This window comes from Ambystoma mexicanum, chromosome 2p (genome assembly GCF_040938575.1).
Source record: "Ambystoma mexicanum isolate Mex_15411 chromosome 2p, UKY_AmexF1_1, whole genome shotgun sequence".
In the NCBI taxonomy this organism is placed as follows: domain Eukaryota; kingdom Metazoa; phylum Chordata; class Amphibia; order Caudata; family Ambystomatidae; genus Ambystoma; species Ambystoma mexicanum.
In genome coordinates this window covers 1,048,227,836-1,048,255,196 of record NC_090923.1, presented here as the reverse complement: position 1 = coordinate 1,048,255,196, position 27,361 = coordinate 1,048,227,836, and positions in this window count along the sequence as shown.

Below are 27,361 nucleotides of genomic sequence, written 5' to 3'. Positions count from 1 at the left end.
CCTCCTTTGGGCCTTGATCTCTGCCTGACGAAGTTCTTCAAGTCCTCTGGAGGTGAACTTTTCGACAAGATCCCTGCACCTAGCTAGTCTGTTCTTCAATGCGTGTGAAGTCAGTGCGTTGCATGCGGTACAACCTTCCCACCCGTGGTCGGGGCCAAGGCAGCAGAGGCAAAGAGCGTGGTGGCCGGACGTAGGGAAGAGCCCCTCGCAGGCTGAACACCTGCTGAAGCCAACCTTCCCACCTGTGGTTGGGGCCAAGGCAGCGGAGGCAAAGAGCATGGGGGTCGGACGTAGAGAAGAGCCACTCGCAGGCTGGACACCTGTTGAAGCCGGCCGAAGTCGACATACGCCGTGGAGGATTGTGACGCCAGAGCACCAAGTACCTCAATGACAAAGAAAAGACAAAAAGATAGAAGAATAATCTGGGGACGAGCGTGTTGTATTTATTACATGGCAGGGCCAAACCCAGGAGCGCTGGGGAAATCGGCCCCAGCCGTAGACATAGACGCGGAAAAGGGGACTGGCATGTGGCACCGGTGGGTGGAGTCAGGGTAGCACATGCTTCCAAGGCCACATCCCCGCACGCCTCTAAATTTAAAGGGGAAGAAGGTTTTTCTGGTGAAAAAGGTTCTGTGTCCCGCCCATAGGAAGCGACGCCCATGCAGTATGTAGGAAAGGGGAAGGGACGTAAGTGTATTGAGCCACATAAGGGAGTTGAAAACGTCCTTCAACAATATAGCTGCCCATGAAATTAAATGTTTGCCTGCCAACACTCTCACCAGAAAACATGCACAAGTGGAGGGTGTGGGCAGTATACTGATACAACTGATCAAAGTAGAAACACATCGGAATCAGATTTTTAAGAGCTTAGATGAGGCAAGGGAATTTAGAGTGCCACCTCATGTTCTTGAGATGGTTAGGGATATTATGAACAGGTATATGCACAGACTGTACCCATTGATGTATGGATGGCGGACAATATCCTAGATAGGTTACCTATAATCAATTTAGTGGATAAAGAATCTCGTCGGCAAAGCAATCCAATCTCTCGTTGAGCTGCTGCCCCGGTTCCGAAAACCCATCTGCTGAATTTCATAAGACACACTTGGACATGATCTTCCCCAAACTCAGTAGTGTTTAAATTAGCTAGGGATGAATGGTGGCCTGCCGGCCTTCCATTGAGGATCGTACTGCCCATTGTTGCTCCTTACACTTCTGTCAAGATTTTGGCCACGATCATAGTGAGCAGACTGCTACCCTTTATACCAAAACTGCTGCATGCTGACCACAGTTTGCCCCAGGTTGCCCCACTTTATTTAACCTTTGGTAGTTGGCTGTGGCGATGGTTGAAGTGACAGACTACTGTGGAGGCGGTGGCGGCGGCGGCTGCCACAGTGGCCCTGGATGCCGAAAAGGCATTAAACTCATGGGTCCTGGGCATTTATTACTACTCTACTTTGTATTTCTTTTATGTATTGGTAATTTATAATGCGCCTATACAGCCAATGGTGTTTCAAGGCGCATCAAGGCAAGGGGGAGAAACAAAATAAAAACGATCCTACTAGGTCTTGAAACATTCGTAACGTGCAAAGGCTATGACATGAATGTAAATCAGAGTATGGGGGATAAAGGGAGAGGGGAGAGAGGAAGGGGTGAGGACAAGAAAACAACCCAAAACTATCCTACTAGGCCTTGCGTAGATTCGGAGAGTGCAAGTGTTATATCATGACAGAGGAAGGGGGCGGGGAGAAGGGGAGTGCAGGACCGGAGGAAAGGGGTGAAGAACAAAACAAAACAGAACAAACGATCCTACTAGGCCTTACGACAATTCGGAACAGGCAAGTGCTGAACATGAAAGTAGGGGTGGGGGAGAGGAGGGTAAAGAGGAGTGCAGGACAGGAAGAGGTGAAGAGCATATTAGTTGGTGAGCCACATCAGACTCCTATACACATCTCCAGTCCGCACATAGGTACCTTTAACTTTGGATTCCCAATCTCTGCTCTACAGAGGGGGTCCACACGTGAATATCCCCTCTTCCCCATTCTCTTTGCACAGACCGTCAAGCCTCTTGCAGTTGAACTGTGGGTATCAATCAGGGTAGAGGGTATATTGCTAAAGTGTGTAGAATCAGTGGTGTCCGTTAACACAGATTACGTGCTGCTGTACTTCAAGACCCTGCAGCCAGCATTAACAGAATTGGAAGTTCTTCTGGATTTTGGCAAACTGTCAGGTCTTAGAATGAATTTGGGTAAATCAGACTTGTTTTATCTTGAAGAGGGAAACCATGAGCCTATAAGGCACTGCCCCTTGTAGCAGCTGGAAGGACTCTCAGGTACCACAGGATACGAATATGTCAGAACTCCAGCAGCAACTTCTGGCTCAACACGTAACTCCAAGACTGGTGGGTAGGATCAGTCTTACTAAGATGGTGCTACTTGTGAGAGTCTTATACTTATTTGTCCACATTCCTTAAATCTCCCCCAAATTCTTCTTTTCTAGATTGGCCTCTCTGATCAATACTCATTTGGGCATATAAAGGGCTTAACTTTCACTTGCATACCTGATTTGGGAGATTGCAGGTGCTTAACGTCTATAATTATTTATATTGCACGGAGTGAGTCACCAGAGTGTTTGGTGAAGAAGGTCACATTTCGAGTTCTCTATACTGCTGCGATTTGGACTCCTGTTTTTTCACAACTATGTTACTGGCCCTTTAACCAGCAGAGGTAAAACCTCCACAAGGCAGCAGTCAGCAGAGTGTTTGGTGTGCGGGCTGCCTGCTGCCTCCCAGCCCCTATAGGGGTCTGCATCAAGGTAATTGTCCATAACAGCCTCTACCTTGCTTTTGTACGTTTATCTGCAGCAGTCCGGCGAAAAAGTTGTTTCAGTTTGCGGAGCCCCAGCATGCAGGTGACGACGGAAAAGGCAAAATAATGGAGGAGGTGCCACAATAACCTGTGCGGTGTTCTCCTCCGTCCTCCCCCCTGGGTAAGGGGGAGGGTGCCAGCCAAAGCGTGGCAAAACAAGGAAAAGCCTGCGAAGGGCTAGCAAAAGAAAGGGGTGGTCAGGCATCTTGCAGCAGGAAGCATCCAGCCCCTGCAGAAGGACTCCCACCAGGAGAGGACGGAAGGATTTCGTTTTCGTTGGAAGGAGTTTGTGTCGTGAGGACCTTATCAGTGAGGCTGCCGGCGAGGAGAGGAGCTTTCAAGCAACTTCCAGGACCAGCCGACAGCCAACGAGATGAGGTCCCAGCTGCGAGGCTGCCGTCAGTCAGGAGGAGCAGCCGAGAGGCCAAACGTCCAGGACCAGCTGACACCCAATGAGACGAGGTCGCAGCTGCGAGGCTGCGGTGCTGGTGCCCAGTGCCACCTTAGGTCAGGAGGAGCAGCCGAGAGGCCGAGGACTGCCATGGAGCAGTCGTTGCTGCTGAAGCAGGAAGCTGTGAGCAGGGACAACCAACCGCTGGGAGCGCATGAGAGCAGAGGAGTTGCGGCGGAGCCCCAAGTAAGCGGAGCACCACCAGCGAGAGGGAAACACAACTTAGAAGGACACCACTGGTAGAAGGCATGGGTCGTGGAATCGGAAGCGGAACAGGCGACCACACGGTAAGAGGAAGACATGGCACCGGCCAGACCATGGGACCGGGCCACCTAGGTGAAACTTGGTAGAGGGATTCCTGCCGACACATGTGCTGCCTGCGGTCAGGAGCGGGTTTGCTTTTGAAACAAGCGAGCGCAGCCCCCACAGAAATAACTTTGTTGCGGCCACGCACCCGACAGTCGCTGCTTTAATTTACTTTTTCATTTGCATTTACCAGTAAAAAACTGTTGCTTGCTCCGGGACAACGTTAAGCAGCAAAATAAGGGCTCACAGTCAGCTCCTTTGAGCACTCGGGCAGTGTGTGGTGATTTGACTAGAAAAACATTGTTGGGGCGCAACCACAGCCCGCTCGAAACCACTGCACGCTTGGGTCACAGAGGCCCGGGGTTGAGAGCTCTTGAACTTTGAGGTAGCCAACACTACAGGACAATGGATTTAGAGGCATTCATGGCCATGGCGAGATTGGCAGCAGGTAAGCATGGCCCTAATTGGTTGGAAGCATTGGTACCTCACACGGGGGAGGAGCAGGCTGGAACCAGCCAGAGGGCGGATTCCCTTTTAATGTTCCACAACAGTGACAGCGAGGATGCCTTGAGAGAATTACAAGGACTAGAGCGAGAAGAGGAGGTCGGGGATCACAGCGAAGAAGAAGAGGAGCCAGCAACAAAAAGAAAGAGAAAAATGACAGAGAGGGCTAAAGCAAGCAAGCAACAAGCCGGGACCATCAAAAAGCCCAGAGCAACCGGGGCGAGATGGAAAGGAAGGGCGCAGGAGGTTGTAGCCATTCCGGCACCCACACCTGCTGAGGCTCCAGGGAACGTGGTTCACCCAGCGCTCCTGTAACCAGACCGGTGGTGGTGGCTGAGGAGAGACCCACATCCTTGGATGCGGTCAAAGGTATGGTCATGCAATGTATGCAAGCATGGGGAAATGGGGGAAAATGGCCAAGTTTTGAGTGGAAATGTTAATGCTTTTAATCATATGGCAAGTAATGCAGAAGTGGTACAACAACAAGGGGGGAACATGGTACCAGCTGGGCTAGGGCCAAGGGGGTATCAGGCCGTTACTCTACCCAACGCAGGCCCACTAGGAGGGGTTGGTCAGTTCTCTCAGGTGGGGACAAATTAGGCAGGGGTCTATCACGCTATGCCCCTAGCCAATTCAAGCTCATTGGGGGGAGTTAACATGTTGCCTCAAGTAGGGACAGCACTGGCAGAGACACAACAGGGGCTGGCCTGGTGGGGACAATGGTTGCCGGGGCCCGGGGTTAACACCAGTAGTGGGCAAAATCAAGGGGCTCAGACTGCGACATCGGCAGCAGTCAATCACATGCAAGGGGGGTTCTGGGGCAATGTCACCCAGTATGGGAGACCAATGCCAAGCTTCGACCCTGTCTGGGTGTCAGTAAGTTCCCTGGTGTGGCACATCCCATGGGCCACTAAGGAGAAGCTGTGGAGAAAAGAATGTATTTAAATCTTAGACTTGGTAGGAATGGAGCCTTCAGGGGAGGGTCTGAAGGACTTGTCAGAGAAGGAGAAGGAAAAGAGGGAAAGGGAAAAACCCATGGTGGAGCCAACCAGCAACGACTGGCTTAAAGCGTTTAAGATGTATATGTCAATTATGATAGAAAAATACCCGCAGTATGCATTGTCAATAATCGCTTATGAGCAATATATCCACAACCTATACTTGAAGCATGGTGGGGAGGGATGGTTGCAGTATGACCTGGGCTTTCGGTTAAAAATGCAAGTTTGGCCCGCCATGTCCTTGGATGAGATGGACATTGGGGGTTTCATAGATAAAATGGTGCCCGCAAGAGAGGGAGGGGACAAGGCCCAAGGGGAGAAACCTCAAGTCTGGAGGGGCAGAGCGGGGTATTCTCAACGGGGAGGGCGTCCTTTCACAGGAACTCCTCCTGGAACAGCCACGCCAGCTACCAGGGAGAGCAAGCTGAATGCTGGAGGTTTAATGCTGATGGGGGCTGCCCCTTTGGCAAAGCATGTCGATTCAAGCATGCGGGGGGCAAGGGCGCAGGGGGCCATAGCTTCTCATCAGGTGAAGGGAAACAGAGGAGTAGCCCTAAGACAAAAGAGAAAAGAAAAGGGGAATGAAGAAAAAGCTCTCAGGTTAAAGTGTACCTACCCAAAAGTGTTGCAGATTGTAATTAAAACTTGTTTACTCACACCGGTTAACCTCCAAGCTTTGACTCCCTTTTTAAATACATATCACAACAGTGCGGATGCTAAGTGGCTATGGGAAGGTTTCAGGTGTGGGTTCAATAATCCCTTGCACATGGATTAAGGGGGGTAGGGTGGCACTCAATTTACGGTCAGCATTGGGGATGCCAGAGGTGGTGGCACTAAAAGTGGAAAAAGAAATCAAACTGTGTAGAGTTGCGGGGCCTTTCTCTTGCCCATCAATGGAGAATTTTGTGGTGTCACCGTTGGGGTTGGTCCCCAAGAAAGAGGAATGGCAGTATCGCTTGATCCACCACCTCTCCTTCCCAGAGGGCGATTCTGTGAATGATGGCATAGTGGAAGAGTTGTGCAGGGTGCATTAATCCTCTTTTGATGATGCAGTGGAGATGGTAAGAGCAGCCGGGAGGGGGGCTCTAATGGGGAAGGCCGACATTGAGCCTGCATGCCAGTTATTACCTATTCACAAAGAGAGTCATCATTTGCTGGGTTTCAAGGTACAAGACTGGTATTTCTATGGTAAATGTTTGCCAATGGGCTGTGCTATTTCATGTGCATATTTTGAGGCTTTCCGCACCTTCTTGGAGTTTGCTTTGAAGCAAAAGGTGCAAGAGGGAGGGGTCTTGCATTACCTAGACGATTTCTTGTTCATCAGCAAAAAAGGGACCAGGGAGTGTGAGGCACTCATGAGTACATTCCAGGGACTGATGAAGGGGATGGGGGTCCCACTAGCGGAGGGAAAGACAGTGGGTCCGGTTACGTGTTTGACATGCCTAGGGATAGAAATTGACTCAGTCAGGGGTGAATGCAGGCTCCCCCAGGACAAGGTGATGAGATTGAAAGAGACAATCAAGGTTTTGACGGGGAGGAGTAAGGCGACCCTTAAAGAACTTCAGTCACTGGCAGGTAACCTCAATTTTGCGGGAAAAGCCATCCCGGCAGGTAAAGTGTTTGCAAGAAGTATCGAGCTCAAGACAGTGGGGTTGCAACATGCTTCTCAACATGTCCGGCTGGGATTCGAGGTAAGGGAGGATCTTGGGATGTGGGGAAAATGTCTAGATGATTTCAATGGGGTACTGCTGTGGAGGGAAGAGTGGACCAGAAGTGACAGGCTCAAGCTATTCACAGATGCTTCAGGTTCCGTGGGTTTTGGGGCAATCCTGGACAGCGATTGGTGTGGTAAGGCCTGGCCAACTGAGTGGCAGCAAAGAGGGATCACTAGGGATATCATGTTGTTGGAGCTGTTCCCCATTGTGGTAGCCTTTAAAATGTGGGGTGAGAAATTAAAGGACAGAAGGGTGTTACTCTGGTCAGACAATCTGGCAGCGGTCCAGATCATAAATCAAGGGTCATTCAGCAATACAAGGGTGCTAAGACTGCTTAGAGAACTCAACAAGAGCATGCTTGCATTAAACATCGAGGTCAGAGCATGCCATATTCCTGGGGTTAAAAACATAGCTACTGACTCCCTCTCTCATTTACATTGGGAGAAATTCACAGGGAGCCAACCGGAAGCAAATGAGGTGATGACCCCATTCAAAGATCAGTGGTGGGGCATGATTGGGGCGATCCGAGTTCTCTGATTCACATGGCTCTAGCACCAGGGACAGCAAGAAGATACAAGACATGCTGGTAACGGTTCTTGACCTTTTAAAAGGAAGTTTTGGCGGATGGACAGAGGGATCTGCCAATAAGGGCCTTTGTGGGTTGGTGCTGGGGGTCGGGGAAGATCAGAACATGGATGGTCTATCACTTGGTGGCAATAGCCCATTACTTTAAGTTAGGCGGTAAAGGTGACCCCACGAAGGAACATTACATTGTAATGGCCATGAAAGGCTGGGCAAAGCAAGTGGGGAAGAAGCCTGACAAAAGAAGTCCCTTCGACATTGTCAAACTGCATAGCATGGTTAAATGCTTTGGGGAGGTGTGCCATGACAAATATGAGAGGGTTTTGTTCATGGCAGCCTTCACATTAGCTTTCTTTGGGGCATTCAGGGTGACGAGCTGGCCCCGGAGAATAGGGACGCCAAGGGGACCGGGTTTCTAAAATTGGGTGATGTGCGCATGACAGAGGGCCGGTTATACATTTTCCTAAAGAGGCCTAGACTATCCAGGAGGGGAAGGGGTGTACGGTGTCCCTCTGGGCAATCGCTGACAGCATAGTATGCCCAGTAAGGGCACTGACAGCCCATCTCCAACAGAGGCCGCCGACTGGGGTGGGGGTTCCTCTTCTCATTCACAGGGATGGTTCCGCATTGAGCCCCTTCCAGTTTGGAAGGGTCATGGACATGGCACTGGGTAAAATAGGGGCAACAGAGGGGGTGTTCGGGACACATTCCTTTAGGATAGGGGTGGCCACTTCTGCTGCAGTCATGGGCTTGGGGACGGATAACATCAAACAAATCGGGAGGTGGACACCTGGGTGTTTCAAAAGATATGTCAGACCCGAGAAACTGTGAGGTTAACGCGCTGCCTTCTCATCCCATTAGCAGCGGCACAGAGGAGAAGGAGGTCCGTCTGGGTAGTAGGACACTCCTTTGTGTCAAGGGCTGCGGCGAGCTGGACGGTGGCACAGGAAGAGTTGACGGGCGGCGAATTCCGGATCTGGTGGCACGCAGTGCCGGGGATGAAATGGGCCCAGCTACAAGGGCACATCCGCAAACTGCTGGGTAAGCAGCAAAAACCGGATGTCGTCATCCTACATCTAGGGTGTAGTGATTTGACAAGCCTGGGGAGGGGGGATTTGATGAGGGAGATGATGTTCTCATTGCCGGAGCTGGCAGCACAATTGGGCGAAACAGAAATCATCTGGTCAGGAATAATTCCAAGACAGGAGTGGAGGGGCGCAGAAAGCCACTCAGCGGTGGAAAAGCCAAGGAGGAAATTGATTTGTGCAATGTCAAAATTCTGCAGGGGCAGAGGTTTTCCTCAGATCAGGCATGGCCTGATTGACTTGAAATCTCCGGAATATTATCTTAAGGATAATGTGCATATGTCAGCTATGGGGATGATCTCTTCTATTGGAATATCTGCACGAAACTCTTGGAAATGTAAAAAGAGGAAAGGTGGAGCCACCGTGGACGGGAACCCACCTGTGGCGTGGCGGTGTTTGGGCAACCAAGCACAAGAGACAGACTCCAAATGAGCCAGGAGAAAGCCGGAAGGTTCTTCCCTCTTCTCAGAACAGCGACTCTTGGGAGCCTAAGCGGCAGAAGCATCTGGTGATAACAATAAGGGCTCAGCTTCCCTCAAAGAAACGGCACTCTCTCTGCCCAAGAATACCTGCAAGGGCAGGCGAGGCACAGACACGAAGGGTTGGGAGAGTTGGGCCTATGGTGGACTTTGTGGAAAGAAAAGGGGAAGCAGGTTGTTGGACACGGAGCAGTCGCAACATCCTCAGAACTATTTTCACAAATGTGTGCAGCATGTTTTTATGATGTTGTGAAAATAAATATGTGGCCGTTTATGTCAAAAAAGAAGACAAGCCTCATTCTGCACATTACTGGGGGAACAGAGGAATAAGCATGTACAAGGTTATGGGTCCATAATGGACAGAGGGTTATTGGTCTTTCTGCCTTGGGCCTCTTTGATTAAACATTTGTGTCGCTGACTACAACTACCCATACTCCCACTAACCCATTTTACCCTCCACGTTTCTCCCCCTCCCTTCTATCCCTTTTCCTTCCCATCCTCCAGACTCTCGTAGTGCAGCTACACAATCTTGGATATGCCCGGCAGATTAGCCTCCAACATGAAGAAAGCAAAACCACGCACGAGGCAGCCATTTTGCAAAGTAATTACACAAGCTGAGTCACAGGAGAAAACTCTGTTCAAAATGAAGTGTGAGCAAAATGGCACTCCAACAATTTAAAAGGGAGAAAAGACACGGTTATTCACACATCAATAGCACCGGGGGGGCGTGGCCAGCAGGCGGACAATGAGGATGTGAGCTTGCATCGCCCCCACGCCGTCAGCCTGTATGAATCCTGCCTTATTTGCTTGCCTGAGAGAACCTAAAGTGTCTCATCGACGTGGGAACCTGCGCTGCACACCTCGACTCGGTTCCGGACCAAAACGGCGCCGGGAAACCCAGTTTGTAAAGCCCACAAAAAATGGCCCACGCGCCGTAAGGAAAACAAGATGGCCGCTGCATGCTGCGGATGAGTGATGGGCGCCACACGCCGATGACAAATCCTGCCTGCGAAACAACGACACACTGGAGGGGAGAGAGAAATTGTGGCGAGTTGGAGAGCGAACGAAGCAACATGTGGATTGCCGCCGGCGCTGCTCCCTGACTGTGAGAGAGCGGACCCCAGTGAGTGCCTCCCCGCTTCCCGCCTGCGGGTCCTCCCCGAGACGAGGGATCTCCCTACCCCGCCGCGGATCGGAAGGGCGGAGGCGGGGTGTCCCTGGAGGTGGACGCCGAACATCCGTCGCCGACGACCTACAGCTGCAGACGCACAGAACAGCTAGTAGTCACCACCGCTGCGGTGGTGTATGAGCCCGTGTACGGCTGCCGTCTGCCTCGGGGAGGCAGACACAACACCAGCAAGCCGCTCGGAGCTGCGACAGAACCGCGGGCGCTTTGCCTTGCGTTGAGCGCCTGACGGACTCCTCGGGCAACTCCCACTCATCTCCCGGCAGTTGGTGGCGTCCCAGATCAGCGGTAAGGAGAAGGGAGGATGGGAGATTGGGGTCGGACCCCCGGTGTGACACTCCTGAACGCTCCCCCCATGGAACAGCGCCATCCCTGGGGCCCCCTCTGCGCAAACTCATATAGAGACCCCTTCAGCCCACAAACATAGACAAGCGACGACCTAAAATGCATGTGGGATACAGAGTATCAAGCGATGTGGCCCGTGTTATAATCAAGCAAGGACCATGACCTGCGCAATCTAATTACAGTACGCCGACAGCGAGGCTCCAGGTATCAGCGCAGTCCCTCACAAGCGCAGCTCCTTGCTCCAAAGGGGTGCTACTGGTGCGAGGAGCGGCGGCACGCTACAGTGGAATAACTCTGTACTGCTACAGCAGCGGCGCAATCAGCATGTGCATGGCGGGATGACCACAGAGATGTGCCTCCCGCCCCAGTAACCCTACCACGTTGCGCAATCAGATGCAACCGCTGCCACACGACACTCTAAAGGAAAAGAGACTACAAATCAAAGAATGCCTGAGAAACAGAGCTGAAGACCTCACATAGTAGGCAGAGCGACAATAAACATCTCGCATATGGGCACAAAGGTGTCTGCCACCCCTGCCAAAAAGAGGTGTTGAAGGGCTCAGGCTGACCCCAGTGGACCCAAAGCGACCACTACCCTTGCACCTCCGTTGCGTGGTGGAAATCGTCGACAAAGCTCCAGTGAATGCACGCTTGCCTAATCTGCTGGCGCCCCCCCCCCCCCCCGAGCACAGCGGAGGCGCCCGAACACAACAATACGAGTTGTACTAAACAAAGCGCCCAGACAAATGAGGTGCACGGAACCACGGATCACGACAGATCTGGGCCAAAAAGTAGGCCCATTTCCAAAGCAAACCCAGACGTGGGCCTCCATCCTGTGGTCATCCTTCCTGTAAGGTGGCACGTACACATTAAAGTTATATCCGGCATGGCTCCAGATGACCACCGCACTCATAGCACTGAAGGTGAGAGTGCTCACCCCTGACCCCCCTCAATAGCACTTGCTTTTCCACCCTCCAGCTGGCGTCTTCTTCCAGGCGTGACACAGACCTTCAAAGTCATCCCACCAGAATATCAGAAATGGGGAAAGATAAGCCCAGGAAAACCACCACACAGTAGAATTGAGCAATATGCAACCACACCACTGACTCGTTCCCCAGAGAGGCCACCGCTGCCCGACACAGACTGCATGGAGGAAAACATTTCCCTCAGAGACATAACGAGCGCCATTGCCAGCTCTAGAACTTCCATGGAGAAAAAGATGGACAGTATTGTGGCGGACATATCCTTGTTAAGACATGACCTGCAGAAGCTGACCTCACGCACCGGGGAAGCAGAGGCGCGAATCTCGGAAGCTGAGGACAGTCTTCGCGGAATGAACCGCCAGATGTCCGGCATGTTGGCACGCATAACGCTTCTGGAATCAAGAGCGGATGACAGTGAGGGCAGATCAAGACGGAACAACATCTGCATACTGGGCCTTCCTGAAAAGGCAGAAGGAGCCTGCATGGAGTTATTCCTGGAGGAATGGCTCACAAACACATACGATGCACAGTCCTTCTCCAAGTTCTTTTCCATTTAGCAGGCCCATCGCATTCCAACCGGCAAGATCACGCCAGGTGCACCATCACGCACAGTCATCGCAAGGTTCCTAAACTATAGGGATAGAGATATGGTACTGCAGCTGGCAATGTCTAAAGGAACGGTCACGTACAATGGATCAAGGATTGCTTTCTTCCCTGACTTTACTAAAGAAGTACAGAAAGCACGCCAATCATTTGATCCCCTCAAAAAACGCCTGCAATCAATGGGGGTCAAATATGGGCTAATCTTTCCCACCCAACTCAAAATATTCCATAAGAACACAACGGTGCATTTCACAGATCCTTGGGAAGCGTGGAGCTGGGCCAAAAGGCTCATAGAAGGCGATTGGAGCGCTGAGGGAAGGAGGAGAGGAGAGGAGAATGGAACTGTCACGATGCCCGCTCCCAGGGAACCGGCTCAGGCCCTGCGTCCCCGAAAGCGGACATCAAGTCCCCGGGGAAGGTCCCAGCAACCCCTTATAGGGGCCCTTTGGAGAGCGTCCTGGCGCTTATGGCGCCAGGCTCATAGAAAACATCAGTCCTGGCGCCATAGGCACCAGGCTCATTATGAAAGTGTTTGGGTGCACTTACCTGATGCAGACCATGCTGCAGAACCCCGGCCTCCTTGAGGCCTGAAAGGAACTACTTTACCTGTGGGACTCATTTACCACCTGGGCGTGCTCGGGGAAGGATACATACCTGATTGGAGGAAGGACACATTCTAGGAACTTCTTCCAAAGCTATTTAAACCACACCCGATCAGCCACATGTGCTTCGCGTTGTTCTGTATCTAGCAGCTGGACGCTCAGCGTGTCTGCTCCTGCATCTTGACTTCTTCCACACCTGCCAGCATCCTGAATCACCTGCAAAGGAAGGGAACAAGAGATCAGAAGAAGGAAAAGGCCTCACCTGCTAAATCTGCATCCCAGAGACATTTCGCCGACAATCCTGAAAAGGAAGACATTTATTTTGAAAAGCACATCGCATCGATCGCTGCAGCGCCGCATTCTACTCACCTTTACAGGGCACCTCCATGTTCAGCAGCGACCATCCGGATTCGCAGTCGCGCCCCCGCGCCTAGGGAGAAAAAGACAAGAACAAAGGTGAGAGAAAGAAGGGAAAAGGGAAGCTAAAACTCCATGTCAAGACTTACCTGATGGGTCATTCCCTTTTCATTTCGGGTCCGCGCCACATCCAGGCATTTTCGGACCCCGGCCCCTAAGGGGAAAAAGACATCAGCGTTAATGAGTGAATGAAAAGACATTACCAAAACACTCATTAAAGACTTACCTGATTTTCACAAGGATTTCACCGCTCACCTCGGGTCGGTGCCTGTTCCCCGGCATTCCGTACCCCGGCCCCTATGGGGAAAAAGACACTAGCATTAGAACATTAATGCATGGACACAAGGGGAACCACTTATAGAAAAACTTACCTGGAAGCCAAGCAAGTTTGGTTCTCACCCATCCGAAAATCCAGTGACGTAACTGGATACCAACGCGCCCCTTCATCAGAAGCAGGATGGAAAGCTCGTCCTTCCAGACCCTAAGGTGAGACGCTATGGGGAAGCACAGAAGGGTTTTGAGGAGGGTGAGAGGGGTAAGTGGGAGGCCGATTGCATTACCCCGCAGACAGTTAACCCCCTATTCTCACCTACAGAAGGATACTTCTGCGAGTCAGACAAGCCAGATCTGGGGCCCGATCCAGTCCGTCTTCCGAACCCTGCGCATCACCTTAGACGAGGTCACAGCAGCGCAAACCAGGCCAGCGCCCCCGTGGGAGTCAGGTGAGCGTTACAGAACGCGAAGCCTTCCTACAAATTCCCACCCAGGCGCTATGGAAACTTCTGAGACTGATCAGTTGGCCCAATTACTGGGGGCATTACGGGCCGAAGTACATGCCGCTCGTCAAGAGACTAATGCCCTCAAGAGGGAATTAATAATATCAAAGGAAAGAACTGATGACCTGGCCAGACAGCTTTTGCAAGGTCAAGCTGGACAAACTCCTATACCCTGTTCCGGAGGGAACCCTGCTCCTGTGGTTCCCAGTAACCCTGTGCAGGTTAATCTACCTGGAAACATGCCGCTGGCCCCACCTGAACGCTTTGCTGGGGACCCCAAACGATTCGCCGTATTCATGAATCAGTGTCGTTTGCACTTCCTATGCAGACCTGGGGCCTTCCCTAATGATCAGACTAAAGTAGCCTTTGTATTGTCATATCTCAGCAGCTGCGCTGCCGATTGGTCAGTTCCACTGGTTACTCAAGATGACCCGATTCTCCGTGATTTTCAAGGATTTCAAGCAAGCATGGAAAGGTTATTTGCTGGGCACTCTCAGGGGCAGGCTCTGGATGACGAACTTCTATCCCTGCGACAGGGCAATCAGGACCTCCTATCCTCCTATATTGCAACATTTAATAGACTAATTGTGGAAACGGGATGGCCAGAGGATAAAAGAGTCACGTTATTTTATCGAGGTCTACGCGGAGAACTTAAAGATGTCTTGGCCCAAGTTGTAAATCCGCCCCAAGAATGCACAGAATATATAGACTTAGTGGTCCAATTGGATCACAGACTTCAAAACAGAAAAACTGATCGGTCCAGGTTTGAGACCCGGGTGTTGGTCAAGACCCACGCTAACCCCAAGGGAGTTGATGTCTCTGAGCCTATGCAAATTGAAGGGGTTAAAGAACCCTTAACTCAAAAGGAACGTGAAAGGAGGCGGCAGTTAAAATTATGTCTTTATTGTGGGAACTCTGGACACTTTCTACGAGATTGCCCGGCAAAACCGCCCCGAAAAGCGGTAGGAGCCGCTGATAAAAACCATGAAGACTCTGTTTCGGGAAACGACTCAGCCCGACAAGCGTAGGGGTCCGCTTGCCGAGCTTGAAAACTAACTCTCAAACCTCGCATTTCATTGTGCCAATGGTTCTCGTAGATCCAGAAAAGCCTAAGCGGTTGCATGCAATAAAGGCATACATCGATACTGGGGCTATTGGAAACTATGTGTATCGTGAATTGGCCTCTAGGATTAACCTCCCTCTCCGTCCTAAAACCAGCAAAGATGTCATCACCACAGTCGATGGAACCGAAATTGCCTCTGGACCGGTAACACATACCACTACTGGGGTGACTCTTATTGGTCCTGACGGCCATCGGGAGGCAGTTGTGTTTGATGTAATCAAGGCTCCACAGTTTCAGGTTATTCTTGGAATTCCTTGGTTAGAGACACATAATCCTCAAATTGATTGGCGAGCTAAGAGAATAACCTTCCCGGATTGTGCACAAACATGCTACCCAGAAAACCTGAAGATTAATCTAGCATCTGTAACCTCTGCCTCCATGCAATTACCTCCGGAATACCAGGACTTTCAGGACGTCTTCCAAAAGGAACAGGCCAACATGTTACCTCCTCACCGATCGTACGATTGCCAAATCGATCTGGTGCCCGGTGCACAACCCCCTTGTAGCAGGATTTATGCCCTTACCGAACCTGAGAACCTGCATTTGAGACAATATTTGGATCAATACCTCGCCAATGGTTTTATTCGCCCGTCAAAGTCCCCGGCATCCTCGGCTTTGTTCTTCGTGCCTAAAAAAGAAGGCGACCTTAGAACTTGTATCGATTACCGCGCATTGAACCAGATAACGGTTAAAACCCGTTATCCTCTGCCTCTGATTCCTGAACTCCTTGACCAGGTGAAGGACGCTTGCATATACACCAAGTTAGATCTCCGGGGGGCATATCATCTGGTGCGAGTAAAAGAAGGCGACGAATGGCAAACAGCCTTCCGTACAAAATATGGATTATTCAAATACCAGGTAATGCCTTTCGGGTTGTGCAATGCGCCTGCTGCCTTCCAATTCTTCATGAATGATGTCCTTCGGGAACTCATCGATGTTTGTGTTGTCGTCTATATCGATGACATTCTAGTGTACTCCTCTTCGGAATCTGATCACAGAAAACACGTTAGGGCAGTTCTGGAAAAACTGCGCCAACACAAACTATTTGCTAAACTGGAGAAATGTGTTTTCCATACCACAGAAGTTGAGTTTCTCTGTTTCATCCTGACACCCAAAGGAGTCCGAATGGACTCAAGAAAAGTGGATGCCATCCTCAAATGGCCATCACCTAGCTCTGTAAAAGGGGTTCAAAGCATGCTCGGCTTTGCCAATTTCTATCGCAGGTTTATCCCGGAATTTTCACGCATAGTACAACCCATTACTGCACTCTTGAGGAAAAATAAACGTTTTGAATGGTCAGAAGAAGCCGAGCAGGCCTTCCAGGATTTAAAAGCTAAGTTTACCTCCGCACCTATATTGAAACACCCACGTCCAGATCTCCCGTATGTCGTCGAAACTGACGCATCCAGCCTAGCCATGGGAGCAGTTTTGTCTGAAAGAGATCCTGAAACCAACCAACTGCATCCCGTAGCATTTTGGTCCAGAAAATTCTCGGCACCAGAGATTAATTACGCAATCACTGACAAAGAATTGTTAGCCATAAAGTCCGCTTTTAAAGCCTGGCGGCATTACCTGCTTGGCGCTCGACATACCATCACGGTGATCACTGATCATCGGAATTTACAGTATTTGAAAACCGCCAAGGCTCAGTCATCACGGCAGCTCCGATGGGCTTTGTTTTTCGCTGAATTTGATTTCGTGATTACCTATCGACCTGGCTGCAAGAACGGCAAAGCAGACGCCTTATCCCGAATTGGAATGGGAGAATCTGATACAAACTCAGAACCAGTACCAATAATTCCCGATCAGAGAATTCTAGGCATGACTTTGTTGCAGACGCTTGAAGACATTCAAGTCAGAGTGAAACAACTCCTGGACCCTACAGTCCTACAGGATTGGATACAAAAGGGATCAGACTTTACCATAGATAATAGTTTACCTTATTACCAAGGACACTTATTCCTGCCGCACAAGGATTTACACGAACTAGTTATTTCAGGTTATCATGATACATTAATAGAGGGACACCCCGGTATTGCCAAGACAATGGAAAAGGTGAAACGACAATTCTGGTGGCCCTCTTGGCGACAAGATGTTAAATCTTTTGTGATGTCCTGTGGTGTTTGCGCCCAAAATAAAGGTCAAAAGAAAAGACCAGCCGGTCTCCTTCAACCTCTAGACATACCGCCAGCACCCTGGCACACCCTATCAATGGATTTTATTACGGACTTGCCTCCTTGTTCGGGATACAATACCATTCTGGTAATTGTGGATTTGTTTTCCAAAATGGCCCACTTAATTCCTTTGAAAGGTTTGCCTTCAGCTTCTGTCCTAGCCAAAGAATTCCTCGAAAATATTGTTCGGCTACATGGATTCCCATCTATACTAATCTCTGACCGGGGAAGCCAATTCATTTCCCACTTCTGGCGCAAATGTTGTCAAATGGCACAAATCGACGTAAGATTATCGACCAGTCACCACCCTCAGACCGATGGTCAGACCGAGAGGACAAATCAGACCCTTGAGCAGTACTTACGGTGTATGTTACAGCAATCTGAAAGCAACTGGAAAGACATTCTTTGGATAGCCGAATATGCATATAATAATTCGGTACACTCTGGAACTGGCCATAGTCCTTTTTATACCTTGTTTGGACATCAACCTCGAACCTCAAACCTCGACTCACCTCAGAACCTCGGAGTGCCCGCAGTAGAACATCTGCATTCTACCATTACCCGAGCCTTCAAAGAGGCAACCACGCATTTACAACAAGCCAAGAGAAAATACCGGGAGAATGCTGACCTACATCGGAGTGAAGCACCCCCGTATCAGATTGGGGATCAAGTGTGGTTTGCTACCAGACATTTACCGCTCAAAGGGCCTGGAACTTTTAACCCAAAATATCTGGGACCTTATTCTATTACGGCAATAATTAACCCAGTAGCGGTTAAACTCGATTTACCAGCTAATATGCGAATTCACCCTGTTTTTCATGTGTCAATTCTGAAACCAGTGGTCCCCGGAACCAGACTACTCAAACCTCCAGAACCTATTCAAATAGATGGGGAACCCGAATTCGAAGTGAAGAACATTTTAGATTCAAAAATGTTTAGGTCAAAGCTTTTCTACCTAATTGATTGGAAGGGTTACGGACCTCAGGAGAGGTCGTGGGAACCCAGTGACCATGTGCATGCACCTTGATTAGTCAGGAAATTCCACCGACTCTTCCCAAACAAACCAAAACCCCCGGAGGGAACAACCTTGAGAGGGGCCTTGGGGGGGGAGTGCTGTCACGATGCCTGCTCCCGGGGAACCGGCTCAGGCCCTGCGTCCCCGAAAGCGGACATCAAGTCCCCGGGGAAGGTCCCAGCAACCCCTTATAGGGGCCCTTTGGACAGCGTCCTGGCGCTTATGGCGCCAGGCTCATAGAAAACGTCAGTCCTGGCACCATAGGCGCCAGGCTCATTATGAAAGTGTTTGGGTGCACTTACCTGATGCATACCATGCTGCAGAACCCCGGCCTCCTTGAGGCCTGAAAGGAACTACTTTACCTGTGGGACTCATTTACCACCCGGGCGTGGTCGGGGAAGGATACATACCTGATTGGAGGAAGGACACATTCTAGGAACTTCTTCCAAGGCTATTTAAACCACACCCGATCAGCCACACGTGCTTCGCGTTGTTCTGCATCTAGCAGCTGGACGCTCACCATGTCTGCTCCTGCATCTTGACTTCTGCCACACCTGCCAGCATCCTGAATCACCTGCAAAGGAAGGGAACAAGAGAACAGAAGAAGGAAAAGGCCTCACCTGCTAAATCTGCATCCCAGAGACATTTCGCCAACAAACCTGAAAAGGAAGACATTTATTTTTAAAAGCACATCGCATCGATCGCTGCAGCGCCGCATTCTACTCACCTTTACAGGGCGCCTCCATGTTCAGCAGCGACCATCCGGATTCGCAGTCGCGCACCCGCGCCTAGGGAGAAAAAGACAAGAACAAAGGTGAGAGAAAGAAGGGAAAAGGGAAGCTAAAACTCCATGTCAAGACTTACCTGATGGGTCATTCCCTTTTCATTTCGGGTCCGTGCCGCATCCAGGCATTTTCGGACCCCGGCCCCTAAGGGGAAAAAGACATCAGCGTTAATGAGTGAATGAAAAGACATTACCAAAACACTCATTAAAGACTTACCTGATTTCCACAAGGATTTCACCGCTCTCCTCGGGTCGGTGCCTGTTCCCCGGCATTCCGTACCCCGGCCCCTATGGGGAAAAAGACACTAGCATTAGAACATTAATGCATGGACACAACGGGAACCACTTATAGAAAAACTTACCTGCAAGCCAAGCAAGTTTGGTTCTCACCCATCCGAAAATCCAGTGACGTAACTGGATACCAACGCGCCCCTGCATCAGAAGCAGGATGGAGAGCTCGTCTTTCCAGACCCTACGGTGAGACGCTACGGGGAAGCACAGAAGGGTTTTGAGGAGGGTGAGAGGGGTAAGTGGGAGGCCGATTGCATTACCCCGCAGACAGTTAACCCCCTATTCTCACCTACAGAAGGATACTTCTGCGAGTCAGACAAGCCAGATCTGGGGCCCGATCCAGTCCGTCTTCCGAACCCTGCGCATCACCTTAGACGAGGTCACAGCAGCGCGAACCAGGCCAGCGCCCCCGTGGGAGTCAGGTGAGCGTTACAGGAACAGACCACATCCTGAGCTGCCACCTGACCTGGATCCGCAGCTGCAACAACAGATCGAGAACCCACAGCATGCTGAGGCATAATAAGCAGCGACAGTACTTTGTATGTCCAAATCACCACTAATGTAACACAAAGGTGCCACACCGCACATTGCAAACTCTAAGGCAATGGCTAACACGGCTGGCGGTCAGCCAAATAGCCTCCCCCCCCCAGACAAAGAGTGTACCCGCAGCACCGTAAAGCGGTGTTCTACTGCCCAGCCCCGACCTATTCCCGATCCACACCACCCGGCAAACCTGAACTGTAAAACCGGATTGTCATAGGGTGGGCAGATGTAGTATAAAGTTCTATTGTTTAAAAGTTTATATTGGGACGACAGATGCTTCAGTTGGGGGTGGAGTATGGGGAGTTAGATTTAATATCATTAGTCAACGTTTAGCATACAAAGGCACAATGAGCACACTGTACGGATCAAACGCGGTACAACTGCTGCGTATACAACCGAAGAAACGCAAGTGCGAATCTAAACCCCAAACAGCCAATGGCACCCGAGACTGATTCAACCCAAAGAAAGCTCAAACTCCTGTCATGGAATGTGAACGGGCTGGGATCCAGCATCAAAAGACGACTGGTACTGCAGCACCTAAATAAACACTCCCCGGATATAGCCTTTCTGTCCGAAACGCATCTAGCATGAAAGGTATGCAAATTCTTCCAAAGATCAAACTACCGCACAGCGGTGCACGCCGGTTTCTCCATGGGTGCTCATACTAATTCACAAAAGGCTTCCGCTGGTGATCACGCACATAGTACAAGACAGAGGAGGCTGTTATGTACACATCCAAGCAACACTATGGAGCCAAACCCTGGCACTCATGGCAGTGTACTCCCCGCCAATTCTCCTTAACGATTTGTTAACCAAAATCACCCCCATCCTGGCAGCAAACCCTGCAGACACATGGGTGTTAGGAGGGGACTTCAATGAGGTCATGGACAATATCCTCGACTGCACGCACTTGAGAGCCAGGAATCCCTCCATCACCACCAAATTGGCTTCCTTCGTGTCAGCATTAGGCCGGTGTGATGCATGGAGAGCCCTCCACGCTGAGGTTCGACAATATTCTTTCCACTCTGGGGCCCACGCCTCGATGTCCAGAATAGACTACTTCTTCTTACCATACTAAAATATTCATAAAGTGTGCAGTGCATCCTTCCTCCCACAGGGAATCTCCGACCACTCCCCACTGACACTTGAACTGGAAATAGCGAGACCACGACCGCCCCCTTCATGGCGGCTGAACTCCTACTACCTGGGGTTCCCGGAATTTCAAGAAAAGATAGAGGCAGCTACCTCCAACTACTTTGAATTAAACACAGACTCGGTTGACGATCCCAATACACTATGGGAAGCATACAAACCAGTCCTATGCAGAGAAATTATTTCATGGACATCCCAAAAAAAGAAGGTACAACGCGAGAGAATCATCGAAGCCGAAAGCAAAGTCACGTCCAAGGAACTAGATCACATTGCCAGCGACACCCCGGAGACGAACAGAGCCCTTATAATGGCACAGAAGAAGCTGCACAATTTATCCTTAGACTGTGCCAAAAAAGCACATATCGCTATGAAGGCACGCCTATACGAAACAGGGGAAAAAGCAGGCAAAATTCTTGAGTAGCTGGAAAAGCACGACGAAGGACAACAGAAGGTGAAGTGACCTTGAACGCAGATCTAGTGTATTCCGATGCAGAGATTGCAGAACGCTTCGCTGAATTCTATGAGGACCTCTACAAATCACCCACCAACAATGTAACCAGCACCATACTAACCGATATCGACCTCCCAGCATTCACCACAGAACAAGCCACCACTCTAGACAACAAAAGAACGACTGACGAAATATCAGCAGCCATTGCCCAACTCCAAACAGGCAAGACCCCAGGTCCTAACGGGTTCCCGATTGACATCTGGAAAAAGCTAAGCCATCAAGACATACCCACTCACTTGCTCAACGTGTTTGAACACTCCCTAAACCAGGGCGAGCTCCCACCAGACCTCCGCAAGGCCACCATTATTGTGATCCCCAAAAAGGGCAAACTCCCAGAGGAATGCACCTCCTACCGACCCATATCCCTAATCAAGAGTGAAGCCAAAATACTAGCCAGTAGACTACAATTGGTCATCATGTCACTGATCCACCCCGACCAATGCGGCTTCATGCCCCAAAGGTCCACAAGAATGAACATTCGCAGGCTGCATCTGGTGCTAAAGAGAGCACCAGTCCTACAACAATCACTTGATCTGTTAGCCATAGATTTTGAAAAAGCATTCGACTCAGTTCATTGGGAGGCCTTATGGGCAATAATGCGCAAGATGCAGTTTGGGGAACCGTTCATAAAATGGGTGCAACTTCTCTACAACAATCCAATAGCAGAGGTTAGAGTAAATGGGTGGCCCTCGCGTAATATCCGATTGGGGGAAGGAATCAGACAAGGTTGCCCGCTCTCGGCAATGATGTTTGCACTAATAATAGAACTAGCAGCCCTTTTGCGGGACACCACCACGCAGACTGGCTTCAGATGGGGGCCGAACTGGGAAGACCGAGTATCCCTCTATGCAGATGACCTCTTAGTATACCTGGGCGAACCAGCGCTTTCCTGCCGTGTGGTCACGCAAATACTAATTAACTATGGAACCTTTAGTGGACTTAAGAGTAAACTGGTCCAAATCTGTGCTGTTTCCGGTAAAAGGGGTAGACTGCATACCGGCATCGGGTTCCCCATATCAAGTTGAAACCACTCAGTTCCGCTACCTGGGCATTCTAATCACCAATGGACTAGATAGCTACGTAAAACAAAATTTGCACCCACTAGTTAAAAGATACGAGCAAGATGCAGCCCACTGGCAAGCACTGTCACTGACACTGCTAGGCAGGGCGGCACTCTTCAAGGTGCTGGCCCTACCCCGGTTCTTATACATCCTTCAAAATGCCCCTCTCCATGTCCCCACCGTTGAGTTCCACAGAATAGATGACACAACACGTAAACTCCTGTGGGGTGGGAAGCACCTGAGAATTGCCCTCAAAACCCTCCAAGCTCAGTCTGGGAGGGGGGAATAGGACTTCCAAACATCCAGATCTACTACTGGGCGACACAGATGGCGACAGTCAATGACATATTGCACGGGGACCCGGCCATTCCCCATATAAAGGCAGAACTAGGTGCACGACACCGCATGTCCCTGATTGAAAGCCTCTACTGTAAACAGACTCGCCCGCCAGAACGCACGATAGTAGCACACACAGCCGTGGTGTGGAAGGAAGTACACAAACATCTAGGATGGGACAACAAAATTACCCCAGTCCAACCCATCTGGAATAATGCTCACCTCTCGAGTCTCAGTAACCTCCCGAAATGGCCAAGCTGGGTAACAGCTGGCATACAGACCATCCAGCAGATATTCGTGAACGACCAGTTGATACAGTTTCCCGAGCTTGTGGCATCACACAATCTCCCAGACACTGAACACTATCACTATGGACAATTACAACATGCACTCACCTTGCACAGGGCCCAATTGGAGGACATGCCGTAATGCACGCCTATGGAAAGGAACATAGTCATAGACAGTGTGAGTAAGAAGGTCACGTCTACCATGTACACCGCTATTTCCTCATTTGCCACGAAAGAACTGCTGAACCTGAAGATGAAATGGGAAAGAGATGTGGGCCCAATATTACCTGAAGATTGGATCTCGACTCAGATGTATCCTAGAGTCGCAGAGACTGGCTTTTTATGCACCAAATCCCCCATTCACACAGCCTGGCTGTCAATCACTCAGCAGGGTGGCTGTCCTGGCAGGGCAGCCACCTAGCCAATCAAAGAAGTGTGGGACTTGGGTCTCCAAGGAGAACCTGTGCAGGGGGCTTCAAACGCCTCCCTCACATCCAGTCCACCCAGACACTCGGGCACCTAAGGAGGGCTTCTGTGCAGAAGCCCACCAAAGGACGGCGAACAAAGGAACCAAACCTGGTTTGGCGCGCAGAGTAAAACACTAGAAAGACCTTTACAAAAAGATATGGCAAATAAACTCGACCGGAACCAAGTTAAAATAAAAGTGGAGTACTGGTTTTGAGGCTACCACCATAGCCTCTAACGGTATTGAAGGCTATTTTCGTAGTCTGCGGTAGAATAAAAATGGTAGATATCGCTGCCACCAGCCAAATCTTAGAGAAAGGGGAACATACTAATGTTCAATGAGAATCAGACAAAAGGGGATAACTATTAACCCCTCCAGTACTCTATAGGAAGATAGGGTGTACTGGGTCTGTAAATTTAAAAATACTAGTAAAGTCAATGGCAACTTCACAGGTTCTGGGTGCCAGTAGTCAGTCCCAGAAAATGGAGTTTAAAGTAGGAAGTCTGAAAAGACAACCCTGTGTCACTGCACTGAAGGTGCTGGGTGACACACAGTAAAAAGATGATGCCTATGGGGTGGGTGAGACTCCATAGTCCATGAGCATAAAAATGTACAACACACAGCAAAACACATGGAAGAGTGGAAAAAAGGCTCACACTCTTACCAGGTGAAAAAGATTAAACCCTAGAAATCCAGCAAAGCTGCTGAGGGACTCAAAAGGTAAGGGAAATTAGCCATTCTGGAGAATTCTCCCTAACAAGCACCAGCGGTCCTTTTCCAACATAGGGGACAATGGGCCGCCCTAAGTCCACAGTATACCTCTAACAGGATGGAAATCAGTGTGCTGGATGCTACCATCTACATGACGCAAAAGGAAAGAAGACGGTTTGGCTAAGCGTGTCAAAGCCCACCTGCGGGCTGCATCCTTATCAGCACAACTTATCACAACAAAATCCCAGACAACGATCATTTAAACTTGGCTACCTTACCATTGGTACAGGGTAAAAACAAGAAGGAAAAGAATAAGGCTGTGAGGAAAAAGAGGCAACAATCGGCAGGTACCCTTACTAGTTGGTTCATAGGTGATGTAGTTCGTCCACGACCACAACTATCAGAAGGAGACCTAGCCTCAACCCCTTTGGCTCTGCTATTTTGTTTACCACAGCCCATAGCACCCCTGCAAGAGGCTATTCTGCCAGACCCTCCCTCCCTCTGTGCAGATGAAACAATCCATGCCCCCGGTGACTTTAAACCATCCAGAGACTGTTACATCGGGGACAGCCAACGCCAGCCTTGACTCCAAAATATTTACATTTGGTAGAGGGGCACAGACCTTTTCTGATAAAGCCACTAATAGATCAGATGTGATATCGGTCTGCAAAAGAGTTCTAGCCATGCGTGTGCTCTCTTCCTATGACTTCAGCTCTGTTGAACTGGTTAAAACACCGGGGGTGGTGCGGGGGGCAACTTTGTGTGGGTGCATTGTGTGACCCCTGAAGTCTCTGCCCTTGTGAGATCACACCAGGCCAAAATTGAGAATGTGGGGTATTTGGTTGACAGCTCAACACATGTCAGTCTCAAGCAACTGGCAGATGAATTGGCACCTACTCAATTGGCAGATAGGGCCCAGACCACCACCATAATTGGAGCAGTGGGCGCTGGCCATTCCCCCCCCCCCCCTCCATCTCTGCCTGAAGACACAATGGGATGGGAATGGTTTAGAACATTCCTGCTGAGACATCTAGTACAGCCAAATTGATTGTTGAAGGTGGCCTCTTGGAACACTTGTGGGTGGGTGTTCGGACCCTAATGGCTCTATGTGTCTTCTGCAGGATTGTGATGTCTGATACCCAGAAATATAGATAAGGCCTCTAGAGCAGTACACATGCTCTTAAAATTTGAATCCCATAGGTTTGAATGCCTGGATGTAAATGAAATGGCCATACCTATACACCTACTTCCATTGGAAACAGGGACCATGGGCAATAAACCTACTAGTACATACTCCTTTCAACATAAACATGCCTTTGACAGAGATCAGAAATGCCAAACGAAAAATGCGTTGCCACATTAGAAAAGCCATACACATTGGGGGTATTAATTGTGAGGTGAAAGCCAGGACGCTGAGGATTACAAATAATTACAGAAACTGGCTTAAAAGAAGGAAAATATCTCACTTAACCCTGGGGTGGCAACAGATGTTTGCCAAGTTATGTGGCAAAACCTTTAGGTCAATTTGGCAGTTGCTATCAAAGGTAAAGAGATACAAAACGTCAGATTGTTACACCTATATCTGTTGATAAATGTTCGAGTTTCCTCAGAGCAAAATTTGTGCAGGTATCCATTCCAACAGGCGAAAATACAGTGGGTGGCCCTTTCCCTCTCAAAATTGTTTGACAAAATCTTTAAGGCCATTACCAAGTTTAAGAGTTCAAGAGCACTGGGCCCTAATGGCTTGTCAAATTCTGTCCTAAAGGGGAACCATTGATCAAATTCAGGCCGATCTCTTTTCCCCTTACCTCGATGATGTGAGGTACTCTTTCCTGTTGCCCCCCCCCCCTTTGATGCCTCTTCCTCCATTGACTATGCTTTTTCTGACTGACTATGCACTCATGACTCCCTTTGATCAACACTAGCCTGCTAGCACATTCACATCTTCCCTTCTGATCCTCAGCCCTGGATACCTTCTGAGATTCAGACCCTCAAAACAAATATGTGCAATGACCTGCAATGCTAGCGCAAATCACGGACACCATCCTTCTCCTAGCCTACAAACAAATCCCTTGCTGCCCTCAACTCTGCAGTGGACTCTGCCAACTTCTCCTATTTCATAAACATAATATACGCATTTTGCAATCACCCATACAAAGTTTAATCTACTCTCCAAGCTTTGCTCACACCTCCCAAGCCAATATCCATTGCTTCCTCCTTTTTTGCTAATGACTTTGCACACTAGCTTTCCCCTAAAATTCATGACACTCACTGCTTCTACCCACCCCATACCATTTCGACTCACGACTACTTCTCCCCATTCTCTTCTACCAAATTAGCATCCAATCTTCGCAACACCAACCAATCTTGTGCTCCTATTGACCAGTTTGCTGCCCAAATGGCCTAAGAGTTAGTCTCAATCACATGCCATTATCTCTTTGAGCTCTTTAAACCCACTCTCTCTGCTGGACTCTTTCCCCCCGACACCTAGAAATCTGCCACTGTCCTACTCCTATTGAAGAAACTCTCTGCTGACCCAAACATCCAAGCAAACTGATCACATCCTTCCCCATTATTCCAAGATCCTTGAGAGGGTGGTCTTAAATCGGATCACAAAGTAACTTGGGATAATGTCCTTGGATATCCATTTCAATCTGGCTTTGGTAGTAACAACTCCACCAGGATGGCGCACATGCATGTCTCCCTCTGAGGCTCACCACTCCCAAATCTCTGCTATACTCATCCTGTTGGACCTTTCTGCCTTTTTCCGACACTGTCAACCACTCCTCTCTCTGCCTTACTCACCACCTTGGTTTTCATAAATCTGTTCATGCATGCATCATCTCCTACCTGGAAGGTTGATCCTTTAAAATCTCCTGACACTCGCAAATCTCTGCCCCCCCTTACCCGCTCCCATCCCTCTCTCTGCGTCCTCCAAGGATCGTTCCTTAGACCTCTGCTCTTCACCTTCTGTAACTTTGCGCTAGAAGACTTATCTCATCATTTGG